Genomic DNA, 13,519 nt, shown 5'->3' with positions numbered 1-13,519 from the left:
GCCAGGGCGTAATTCCCTGCCCTAAGTGGTGGGGAGTATCTCTGTCCATGCAGGGTTGCTTTGAATTGGGGCTTGGAGAGGCAACTCTCTCCTCCTTGTCTCCTTTTAAAAAACTATGGTAAAACCAGGTACCGTAGTCTCCTGCCTGACTCTCTTAGCACTTGTGAAGGTCGATTGCGTGTGAGTTTAAGCTGGTGTGTCTCGGGAAGAGGTGATCACCGGAGGCTTACTCAGCTGCCATCTTATCCCTCCCATCATTTCCTGTGCTTTTATCTTACTTTATAATAAGAATGAAATGCCAATAAAAAGTGCTCACTACCTTATGAGTCAGGTAAATTTTATTTATAAATTACATCAACTTGCAGTCGGAAGGAAATGTAGTCATATGTCAGAAACGGAACTACAGCAAGCATAATGTCCCAGTCATGAAAGCCAGTTGATAACTTTTCCTCTACTCTCATAATAGCTTGAAAACATATTTTATTTTACCTTAATACATCTTCTAAATTCTTTTCACTATAGGATTGTCTTTATTTTTCCTTATGAACAAAAGAAACATAAATCCACATTACGTAGAACCTCCAGCAGCTTAACGTGACAATTAATGTGAATTTACTTCTGAAAGATTTCTCCTAGAACTGTCTGATTTATTGGTTTAATTTTGACTTGTCACCCCCTAAGCAGCTGTGACATTATTATCCCAGCTTTTTTTTTTTTTTTTTTTTTTTTTTCAAATGTGCTTGCTGGGCTGTCACCCTGTTTATTGGATCTCATGTTTTCCTTTTATTCTTGGATCCTCATTTCTTCTGGCTAGTTAGTCTTTTACAGGAATTACTTCCTACAAATGACCACAGGGGAGGTCTCTGCTGTTCCTGGGTGTGGGGCCATGCCATCCCCGTCAGGGGGAAAATATTCCCATTCTCTACTGCTGCAGAGACACCATGCTTGGCCTTCACTGTCTCAGAACAAATAGTTTTTCCGTTGCTCTGGGCCTTCATAAACTTCACAATGATGCCTTGTGTGGCACAGAGGGTGAATTTTCTCTGTATTGAATTTATTGAGCTTTTGGAAGCCATGAGGCCATGTGTCTTTTCTTCCCTTTGGGAAATTTTATTTTATTATTTATCAACAGTTTTTGTTTTTGTTTTTTCTATATTGCTTTGGAGCTGGCCTTGAACTCACAGAGATCTGCTTGCCTCTGCCTCCTGAGTGCTGGGATCAAAGGCTCCTCCACCCCATGTCCTGGAACCCCCTCTTGTAAAGGCTAATTCTGTCATGAAACTAGAATCATCTCCTCTGAGGGTGTTGCCTTTGGTTACCTAATTACCTTGTAGCAAGCCCTATTTCTTAAAGGTTCTACCATTTTCAGCCTTAGCACATGAACCAGCCCCAGTGTCGGATACACACATCCAAGCCACAGCAGGAGGATGGTCAGAGTGTGAGCAGGGGTAAGTGTCTGACACACACATCCAAACAATGCAGGTGGATGACCAGAGGGTGCATGCTCAATGCTAGGATTCCGAGTCATGGAAAAATAGGAGATAATGGATAAACTCTAGGGTAAAGAGGAAGGAGGAGGTTCAAGCAAAAACCAGGGTGAGGGCCTACAGAATCAAGCCATCCCTGGGGTTTTACCTTTAGGCAACAATTGTTTGGGACCCAAAAGTTAGGGCATCACTGGAAGGCGAAGTTGGCATTTTCAGTTCCTGTATCATCCTGTTTCAGAGATGATCTGATGCCCTCACCCCTTGGCTAAGAGCGCGGTAGCCAGCGTGAGATGGTGATGATTCAGAGCGTTAGAAACTCTGAAGCCAAGAGGGATGCTGTGGCGCAGACCACGTGACGGTGTCTATGGCAGGTCTAGTACCCGAGCCAGTGGCCTCTGCCCTGCCGGAAAGAGAGTTCTCACTCTGTACTGCAAGTGTAGTTTGGGGCTGCTTTCCAGGAAGAGCTGGGAACACAGCTGGACTGGTCCAGCAATTTCAGCCGCAGGCCTGCATTCTCCATCCTGACTCTGGGCCTGCTTTCCAGTGCCATCGGTGTTCTCATGCCCTTGACCCAGAGCCCACCCCACGCCCTAACCTTAGCACAGCTGTTGTGGTTTCTATCCTCAGCGATGGCTGCATCCGTTTTTATCCTCCAGTATAATCTCATTTGTACTCAAGACAGCCTCTCACTATGTAGCCTTGGCTGTCCTCGAACTCCATACATAAAGTAGGCTGTTCTTAAACGTAGAGATACACTCTTGCCTCTGCCTCCGAAGAGCTAGAATTAAAGGTGTGAGCCACACATGGCTGTACCCTCTGTACTCAGGGACCTGTCAAGTTTGTGACTGAGTGCAGGCTTCCTTTATGTGATCTATATTCTACTTCCCATGTCTGTACGGTCAGTCACATTGGTGTGGTTTTAGGAAGCGGGGGAAGATGACCACACATCCAAGTTTTCCAGCTTAGGTTTGAAGTCTTAGTAGATGATTGCTTGATTTCACTGACTATTTGTGAGTAAGGACTTCTTGGGTCTTGGCAATAATCTATATTTTTTGACAGTTAGTTGGGAACCATGGCATGTCTAGCTTTTACCTGCCCAGGGTGGAAGTTAGACTTACCGTTTCTGTGAGGCTGCACTCCACAGATCCAGACTCAAGGCACCAGATCATTTCCCATGCCTTCCGTCAACCTTGAGCTCATGGCGATAGCTTTCTTCACACAGGCCTCCTCCCTTGAGGTGTGCTTGCCCAGATGTGAACATATAGGGGAGAATCGTTTTCTCTATTTTCCAAAAAGAGATTAAGATACCCATTCAGTTTTCAAAGGGTAGGCTAGATCTGATGACTTGCAGCCGAATAAAATTTCATCTTTAGGTAGCAAAGAATATTGGAAAGGTTTTCTTAAAAGTACAAGGCTGAAGGTTTAGCCTTGCCTTATTTCTTGCTAGCCTGTGAAGACCTTTGAATGAGCCTCAGTTTAAACATCTGGAAAATGTGGCTAGACATACTGCCTTCGCTGCCTTTTCCTGGGTGTCGAAAGATAGCAAGAAACAAGCACTCTGTGGCTTCAGTGTAACTCAGTGGTAGAGAACTCACCTAGCATGCGTGAGGTCCAAGTTACTGTTCAGAAGGGTCAGCACTGCTGAAGCAATCCAACTCCCGTAGACTCGCTAAGGCAGGAGCTGGGGCTCAGTAGTGAAGTGTGATCTGTGCTGTGGTTGTTGGCTAGGGTATACTTCCCATGCAGGTGTGGGATGTTGGCTAGGTGTACTTCTTGTGCAGCTGTGAGATGTTGGCTAGGATATACTTTCCATGCAGCTGTGGAGTACTGGCTAGGGAATACTTTCCATGCAGCTGTGGAGTACTGGCTAGGGAATACTTTCTGTGCTAGTAACAAGTGCTAACTTAGGTGTCCTGTGGGCTGAATGAATACTTACTCCTTATTTCTTGGTCTTTTCTTCTCCTTTTAAACACGTAATTAATACCCTTGCTTACTATCTCATGCATCCTACTCATTCTGTACTTAAAAAAAAAAAAGTCCTGGATTGCTTATTCTTTCCATTAGCATGTCTTGAGAATTCTGCCTATTTCACAAGGTACGCGTTGACTCATGGTCTACAGTTAACATTTCTGAGCTTAACTGTCAGCTCATGTAGCTACATGTGTAGGTTTCTCTTGACCCACCCATCCCCTTACCCTTTACAGTATGGTCACACATTCTAAACAAAACAAAACAAAAAACCAAAAATGTATTCTGTGCTCTATTCAGAAGAGTTTGCGATTTACAAAGCATCTCACACAAAACACACAGAAAGGCGCTTTAGAGGCCTGCAAAGAGGGACTGCTCCTTTGAAGTTTACTCTTTATTTTCAGACTTCTCTTACTTCAGTCAAATAAAAATCTGTAAAAACGTAGATGAAAGGATGTTAGGCCTAGGCATGAGGAGAACAGCCATAGCTCTGCCCCGGGCCACTTGGCCTGGGTGGGCAGAAATCAACCGTGAACCTGCCAAGTGCCCATGGTGCCAGGCGGTAGGGCGCCATGATGGTGAGTTTATGGAGGGGAACCGGGAGAGAGGCAAAGCGGAGAGAGGTGGATCTGAAGAGGTGAGGTAGGTGGCCTGCTTGCCACCGGGAACCATTGTAATGTCCGGGTCTGCTCCCAAGGGGCATGTCTGGGTCTGTGTCCCTGTGGCAGCCCGTGTTAACATCCGTGGCTCCTTTTACCAATGATGGCAGCGAGGCTAGGGCTGCACAGAGCTGGCCCCGCCCCTCCCTGGCTGCGGCACTATGGAGAACTGGCCTTGCTCCTCAGGAGAAAGGGCCTTGGGAAGCACAGTAGAGTTGACCCGTTGGCACAGGAGGGGGGCATGGGGGTGAGCGGGTTCTGAAGGTATGAGAGCCAGCCCCATTGTCTGCCTGTCACTCGGTGGCATGGGTGAGGGAGAGAGATTTGCCCCCTTGCCTCCACCCCTCACCACCTACTGCAGGAGGGAAAGCTGATGCCAGGGTCCCGAGATCAATGGGGGAGCTGACCCTGCCCTTCCCTGGCTGCAGCTCGTGGGAGAGCGGGCCCTGCACCTCATCTGAAGAGCTGACCCTGTGGGTGGGGGTGTGGGTGGGCTGGCCCCGAGGATGTCAGAGCAGGGTAGCTGACCCCGCTCCCATCTTGCATGCCACGTGGCGGCAGGGGTGAGGGAAAGGCACCCCTCTTTGCCACCCGTGGCAGGGGGTAGAGCTGGCCTCAGGGACGTGAGCGGGAGAGCTGGTCTTGCCCCTCACCAACTGCAGCACTCAGGAGAGCGGACCTTGCATGTCACCTGGGCAGAGCAGTAGAGCTGGTCCTGGTGGTGTGGGCGCAGGTGAGCTGACCCCAGCGGATGGCGGATGGGAGGGTGGCGGATGGCAGATGGCGGATGGCGGATGGCGGATGGGAGACCAGGAGAACTGGCTGTTTCGTGCTGCCTGCTGCACTGGATGAGCTAGCAGGGTAGTACTGGAGAGCTCACCCCAGTGCTGAGGATGAGGGGAAGCGGGCAGGCTGACGAATCCAGCTACAACCCAGGCCCAGATCCAGGCTCACCCCTACTGTTGGAGCATGTGAAGGGGTCAGGCCTGCAGATCCAAAGTTGCAGGCTCTCCATGGCACAGGACAACAACAGGGTATCCAAGAGGAGACCTAGTGAGGGCTGAATTCCATGCTGAAATTTTGGTTTGTTTTTGTTTAAATTTTATTTTGTTGTATTTTGAGGGGGAGGTTGCAAAGGCAGTGGGGGGGGGATATGAAGGGATTGGGGAGATGAATGGGATATGGTTGCATGACATGAAACCCACAAAGAATCAACAAAAAGATTTCCTTGAAAAAAGTGTAGACTGGAAGTAGCCTACTAGGGGATGTTTATTCAATGTATAAAGTGTTGTTTCACTTTTCAAAGGATTCTCCACCGCAGCTCCTTGCTACCTTTTGAAGCTGATTTCATTTAGAACAGTTATGATTATGTGGTTGATCTCAGGAAACTCTGTCATAAGTGAGGTTAGCGTTGCGCGCTTGGGCAGCGTGCATTCTAACATTGGAATGACACAGAGATGATCAGCATGGCCCCGTGTGCCGGGATAAAGGGAGGTGACTGTCACTCTTGTTACTGTCTTACCTCATAGACACCACTTTAAAAAGAAAAAAAAGCTCACACCAGTGCAAAACAAAGCTGGGTAAGAGGTCATCAATACAATGCCAGCCGAGGAAGGCTGCAGAGAGGTCTCCGGGGTTAAGAGCGTGCACAGCCCATGCAGATGACCTGAGTTCAGTCCCAACACCCAGGGCGCTGCTTGCAACCACCTGTTACTCCAGCTTTAGGGGATCTTGTTCCAGCCTGCATAGGTACTCACATGCATGCAGATAGTCCTATACATATAATAAAAACAATAAAATAAATAGAAATGATACAATTATTAAAAAGAATACCCCTTTGGTTGCTATTGCCAATACCAAAATACTAATAGTAACTTAGATGAGATAAAAGTTTCTTTCTGTGATAGTTCTGGGCTCCCAAAGAGACATCCTCATCTATAGAAGCTCATACAATAACAATGGCTTTACGGATATGATATTAAGGTGATGGGCCTTGACAAGGGTTCTGTCCTGAATTACCTTTTCAGACTCTTAAGAGAGGGACCTGTCTGCCCGTCTGTTCCCACATCAGCTCTTATAGTAGAAGCAGCTTAGAGAGATGAGAGAAAGATGTAAACTGCTCTTGTTGGCGTTGAAGATAGAAGAGGTGACCACAGGCCAAGGAGCAGCAATGGCTTCCAGAAATGCTGAAATGTAAGACAATGGGTCTTCCAACAATATCTCAGCCACCTTGGCAAAGTGAGAACAAAACAAAACGACAGAGAGAGGGAGGGAGGGGGCCGTCTGCAGAGTTTCTGCGGACACATGCTTGCCATGTGGAGTGGGTCTCTACGACATACCTAAGGGATTCATGACATTTAAGAGTTTTGTATCAGCAGACATTGCCAGTTGAAATAAGAGAGGGGGACCACACTCCATTCTCCTCCTAGCTTCTGGAATTGGCTAGCAGGCAGACAGAACTACTTAGGTACAGGGCTACCTTTCATGAAATGAGAAGGGCATCTGATGGAAGGGAGGGGGAGAACAGAGGGTGATGTTCTTTGGCGCAGTGAATGTGAACTGCTAACTAGTGAGCTTGCATAGCTCCAAGCTATGCATTGCAATGAACTGTAGATGCTCGAACCTCCAGATGTGGGGCAGAACACCTGGGTCGTGCTTGTAAACAGTTTATCTAGTATGGTCAATGCTGCAGTTAATTTTCCAAGGCTGTAACAAAACCAGCCGCATCCTAGGCAAGGGCTGCACACAGTCACTATGCCACCACAAGGAAGCCACCTTCATATCAAAACTTTAACAAGAGGGGTGGGGACAAAGGTTGTGAGAAGAATAATGTTGCCTATTATGTCAGATTCTGAGTAGTTAACAACATGACTAGTTTAAAATTTGGAATTCCGTTTTCCTCTATCTAGCAACTAATTGGGTGTATTTTAAAAGACCTGTTATGTCAAGACTTGAAAAATCTGTGTGCACCAAGGTGAACAGTTAATAGAGAATGTCCGTCTGTATGTTGTGAATATATGTTTCTCTGATTGGTTGATGAATAAAGCTGTTTTGGCCAATGGAAAGGTAGGATGTGGCCAGGCAGGAAATATAGGCAGGGCTACCAGACTAGGACAATTCTGGGAAGAGGAACAGAGAGAAAGAGATAGATAGATAGATAGATAGATAGAGAGAGAGGGAATGTCTCCAGGGAGACACCATGTATCAGCCAAGGGAGTAACATGCTGGAGCATTACAGGTAAGTCATAGCCTCGTGGGTTAATAATTAAGAGAGAGAGCGAGCTGGACAATAAGAAGCCTGAACCATCTGCCAAATAGTTTATAATTAATATAAGCCTCGGTGTGCTTATTTGGGACTAAACGGTAAATGGCTGTGGGACTGGACAGGACAGAAACTCTTGAGATGTATTCTGCTGTTGGCCTGTGGCTTGTCCTCTCCACCATTGCCTCTAGGAGAACCAAGGCCATTTTACCTGGACATGAAAGAACATGAGGAGAGGCAGAGACCCAGCAGCCAGTCAAGGCCACTTTTGCAAGGTCCCTGGCTGAGCTGCTCACTGACATCTGTCTGCCACATGAGTCACCCTGATGAGACTGGGAAAGAACCCACCCATCTGCAGCTTTGAATACGCATACTACCATGAGCTAATCAATCACTGTCATTTGGGGCCGTTTGTTTTACCACAGCGCACAGCTGTGTGTTGAGTGTTCAGTCTAAGACTGTATTTCCATGGCCCTTTTTATTCTAAAAGAGTTACCAAGGGATTCTATGTTTAGATGTGCAGCAGTTTTTATTGGATTTAGTTTTTAAATTTTATTTTTATTCACTTATTGGATGTGTATGGGTACATGTCATGGCACACGTGTGTGGGTCAGAGGACAATTTTTGGGAGTCAATGCTCATTTCTTCCATGTGGGACCTGAGGACTGAACTCAGGCTGTCAGGGTTGGCATTAAGTCCTTTTACCCGCTGAGTCATTTCACGGGCCTTATTGGCGTGCTCACACTGGCATATTCTATGTTGACTCTCTCGTTTTACATCATGGTCCATATCTTCTGGATATCACGTGCTGTATGAGAGCCTTGCTCGTAAGACTGATTTTAGATTTCGTGGGGCTTATGTGGGGGGGGGGTTTCTTAGCAAGGGCCACTTTATCTAAGTGGGAAGAAGGGACCAGTGTCCTGATCGGGGCATGGGGGGGGATGAAGAAAAGACAGACGCAGAGACGGAAGAGCTGGGGAGGGGTGGGCCGTGCATTCTGGTGGGGACAGACCAGAGGTGCAGAGGCACATTTATTATATCATGCGGATCAAGGAGCCAGGTTTATTATTGTATACAGTTAAGTAAGCGGAAGGCAGGTGAGCTAATTGAGGCAGGAGGTCTCTGATGGGGAGCAGTTCCACACTGGGGGAGTCATGCAGGAGGAAGTTGTGTTCATAATGCTTACATGTATTGAGTATAGCTAAAGGTAAATCATTTATAACCTCTTTTCCTTCTTTTTCTTTTCTTTTCTTTTTTTTTTTTTTTCGAGTCAAGGTCTTTAGCCTCAGTTGGCCTGAAACTTGTTATGTAGACCAGGCTGGCCTGGAACTCACAGAGATCTGCTTGCCTCTGTAACATTTGTACTTGGGCTAGAGGAAGGCTTTAGCATGTCTCTGAGCTTCACCCAGGGAAGGCCTTGCTGTTCCCATGGGACTGAGGCATTGGGGTCCTCAACATGGTCACACACACATGAATAATACACATCCACCCAGCACTTCATCCACTCCCACAAAATGGTGGTGGGGAAGAGGGTTCCAGCTGGATTGGGGTTCACAGCAAGAATCAGGACTACGGTTCTTTCCCGGAACTTGCTCTGTAGACCAGGCTGACCTCAAACTCACAAAGATCCACCTGTCTCTGCCTCCCAAGTGCTGGGATTGAAGGTGTGCACCACCAACGCCTGGCCAGGACTACAGTTCTTAGGCAGCTTTTTCTCTGTCTGACTCCCGAGTCTGGAAAATTATCTGGTGCTGGCCAGTGTTCTTCCTGTGGGAAGAGTGTCTGAAATTGGACCACTCCAGTTAAAACAGAATTCTATATTTCAGGTTTGCAAATGAGGCCACAAGGAAATCTTTCAGAGAGACATATATAAATGATTGTACCCTCTGTGGTTCTCGTTCAGGCAAAAGTCCTTACGCTCCTCCTGGCTTTTCCCTGACTGGGAAGCTCTATCTCAGAGTCATGGAAGATGGGTTTATCTGTACAATTCTGGGTCAAAGAACATTGTGATGCCCAGAGAACCTGTGTTGTTAGTATATGGATGCGCTCACTGGCGACGGGATGTTTTAGGCTGTAAATTAATTGGAAGCTTAGCTTGTAACTAGGAGATCAAAATATTTAGACTTTTGTGTAACGTGATGTACCTTTTCCAAAACCTTCTCCTGGTTCTCAGTGACAGACTTTTTTGTTCTGGGGTTATGCCTTCTCTTCTTTGTGTTTATATTACATTTCTCCTTAGTATGGTGAGAACAGGGACACTGCATTACTTAGCGTTAATTTGCTCGTATTTCTCAGGATCATGGGAGAAAGATGTTGGTGTTCTGCTCATCTTGAGTTGTTTAAATAGGTCATTTATAGAGCATTTTACGAGAGGCATCAACCTAACCACTGGGATGGTAAGACATTAGTCACCAAGAATATACATGGCAGTTAGCCTGAATAATTTTGTGCTGTGAAGTTTTTCTCTAGTCTATTATTTTCTTGTTCTGTCTTACTTACTATTAGATGTCCTCACATAGGTGTTTGAGGAGAATAAGGCTATTAAAGTACTAATCAAATGTTAAAGTAGTTATTTTACTAAATGTATGTGAAGTATTAAATTAAGTATTGCTTGAAATTTTCAAGCTGGAGGGTCCTGGATTCTCCCCACAAGTCTTGGTGATGAAACAATGAAAGTTAGTAAGTGGAGACCATTGTCAGTGTGACTGGTTTAGGATAGAACAGTCCCAGGACAGACAACAGAGGAGCCCTCCTAGAGAAGACAGAACAACCAGAGGTTAGCAAACACTGCCTGTGGTACTTGCTCAAACCATAGCAGTCCTGTGATCCTAGCATGTCTGTCTGTCTGTCTTTCTGTCTCCTAAGGCTCCTCTGTGGCAGCCATGCTGTGTTACATGGCTCAGCCTTCTCGATGTCACTTGACTGGAGGGCCAAAAGTGGAGCCCCCCCCCCAAGCTGAGTCAATCAGACGGTGTCTCCTTGGATTTTGGATAGGACTATGGGGTGTGAAGACAAAGCTGGTGTGTACAAAGAAGAGAGGGTAAAGCATATATGTTTTCATAGAGAGAGGAAGGGAGCTAGTGCCTGCAGCCCGTCCGTCCGTCCGTCCCCCTCCCTCCTTCCCTCCTCCCCTCCCCTCCCTCCCTCTACCTCCTTCCCTCCCCTCCCTCTCTCCTTCCCTTCCTCTCTCCCTCCCTCCCCCTTTCTTTCCTCTGATTGCTTCCCATTCCTTAGATATGACTTTTCAAAGAAGTTTCTTAGGGCTTCAAGATACTTGAGTTCTTACAGTATCCACTGTCACTTTTAAATCTTTTTTTTTTTCTTCTTAATTAAGGTGGCTTAAGACAGTTTCCAAGTTTTACAATAAAGAGTCTCAGTAAGGAGGAGCAGGAGGAGCAGGAGGAGCAGGGGGAGCAGGAGGAGCAGGAGGAGCAGGAGGAGCAGGGGGAGCAGGAGGAGCAGGAGGAGCAGGGGGAGCAGGAGGAGCAGGAGGAGCAGGAGGAGCAGGGGGAGCAGGAGGAGCTTATGTGGTAACATATAGGAACTGCCTGCTGGGACAGTTGTCGGGTGGCTTCTTGTCCTCCCACAATAATCTTGGAGCTGAGTGTGCCTCTGTTTCTTGTCACCTAGAAAGGGCTAAAAAATAAGTAACCGGGGAGTCTGATGTTCTAAGGGAGTTGCATCACAATATCTGACTAGCATGGCCCAGAAATGACAGTTTAGTTATCAAACACCAAAGAGCACCCTCAGGGTCCCTCTCTCTCCATTTCCCTGCTGCCTTTTTCTGTGCATATGACCTTGCTTCCGAGGAGGGCAGGGCTGTCTTTGGCACCACAGGTGTGGGCAAATCCATGCTTGGTTTCTCAGGCTCAGTAGTGCCCTTCCCCAGGAGAGGGCTCTGTACGATCCTGCCCATCTGTGCCCACAGGGTACTTGGCCTTTGAGGACCCTTTAGTACTAAGGAAGAGTTCAGTGATTGTGACCTTATTTTGGGCAAAAATTGCTTATCATTTGTGTGCCCCAGGCTCTATCACACAGTCCAGGACCCTGTGAGCTTTCTCTCCAAATTTTCTGAGTGAATTACTGAGTAGTTTTTTCCTTATTGGCCATTTAAAAGAGACACATGCAAAACATAACAAAAGCATAATCTTGATAACAAGACATACTGAATCCTCTAAGTTGAGCATGCAAATGGATGGGTGCCTGATAAAATACTTCAGAGTAACAGCTGTGATGATCATGTCTATGCTATGCAATATCCTAACCCAAGTCAGGGATTCCTGCGCATGGAAGTGTAGGTAAGGATATTGGGGCTCCAAGCCATTTGCAAAGAGCTTCTTTTTCCTCTACTCTGATTGTGACTTAATTTTGAGAGGAAAAATAGCAAGCCCTTGCCACCAGGCAATGCAACCCTCCTGCTGAATTCCCCAGTGTGGATGACTTCATGATTTCTCAGAGGCTTCTCCTTATCTCATTTATCAGAAGAACATTTGTAGTTTTTTTGCATAAAATTTAATAACCAGAAACACCAGCTGTGTTTCAAATTGGGTAGGGATGGTGATCTCTTAGTTGAGCACACGCCGTATTTGTGGTGCTCTGGATGCTCAGAAAAAGCAGAAAAAGAACAGAGATCAAAGACATAGAGGTGGAGAGAGAGACAGGATGGAGAGGACAAAGTGGAAGGGATGAGTAGGTTGTGGTCCTTGGGCACCAACTTCTCCCTGCTCAAGAGAATGGCATACGTGTGGGCATGCCCTTCCTGGCTTGTCCTTGTGGACCTCAGTTCTCCTGCACTCCAGAATGCAGTGAGTACTTCGTGGTCCTTGTTTGGGAAGGCATGGTGGCTATGCACCATAATGTGTGGTTCCTCCACCTTTGAGACTCCAGGCTGGCTGAGCTGGCTTCTTGTTTGCCTCTGGACCCGAGAGGATGCTCTCACCTCCCAACACCTGGACTTGAGTCCTTGCCTGGACTCCAAGTCATGGCTATGAGACTGAATGGCATATAAGGCTCTTCATGTGCAGCTCCATGTTTGCTAGGGCTCTTTGTCATCTCTCTTCCTCCCCCTCCCCCTCCACACACACACACACACACACACACACACACACACACACACAAACACTGAGGTAGCTCTCTCAACTGTGTGTGGGCATGCTTAGAGCATACACACTAAGGCATATTTCATTCCCAATACGGGGACACAGAGATGCATTCCCCTTACAAGTTGTGTTCATAGCATGGGAACACATGGTGGAACTTTCTCCATGCCTTTTCTCTCACCGGTTCAAGCACAGGTCAGCAGCACCTTGCTCCCTTGCTGTTCCACTCTTCTGGGCATAGACCCCTGGGAAAGCTCCGCCCTTGCACTTTGCAGTGATGGGGTTGCGTAGGCTCACTGAAGCCAAACGGCAAGGGTACATGTCAGCTCTGCCAGTGCTGTGTGATCAGGGGAAAAGGACCTAATATCTCTATGACTCAGTTTCCTAGTTTACACAGTGGGTATACCTAATGCTGCTCACATTATGAGATGGCATGTGCAAATCTCTTAGTAAACTCCCTTGCTCAATAGAAGACAGCTGCTAACAATAATTGCTCAGTTTGTCTTCTCCGCCATCCATACAGAGACTGACTTTTCTATATCCTTACATCTAGAGAAGAAATTGGCAGGGGCATACATTGCTGTCATGCAATAGGCATTTCACATCTGTTTATTGAGCTAAATTGTTGACCCCCATGTCCTATTGATTAACTATGTGTGGGTACAGTACTCTGGAATCAGAAGCTGAAGATCAATCATTTTCTAGCTGTGTGGCCTTGGGCAAGTTAGTCACACTTTCCTTATTATAGTTAATTCTTCAGTAAAATAGTAACAACGAACATGCCTACTTTGTAGTGTAGTTGTGAAGATTGAAGGAGATGATCCAATTTCAGGGTGCCTTTAATATAGAAAGCAGATCTTAGTAAATGTTAGTATTCTCCTTTCATTATGAGTATCATTATATTTTCTGTTTAAGACACATTTTCTTTTCTTTAAGTTAGAATTTTAATTTGTTTCTTATAAATTTAAATTAGAAACAAGCTTTATTTTTTTACATGTCAATCCCAGTTCCCTCTCCCTCCTGTCCTCCCCTGCGCCCCACCAA

This window comes from Phodopus roborovskii, unplaced genomic scaffold (genome assembly GCF_943737965.1).
Source record: "Phodopus roborovskii unplaced genomic scaffold, PHOROB, whole genome shotgun sequence".
NCBI classification, from domain to species: Eukaryota; Metazoa; Chordata; class Mammalia; order Rodentia; family Cricetidae; genus Phodopus; species Phodopus roborovskii.
This window is presented reverse-complemented; position numbering follows the sequence as displayed.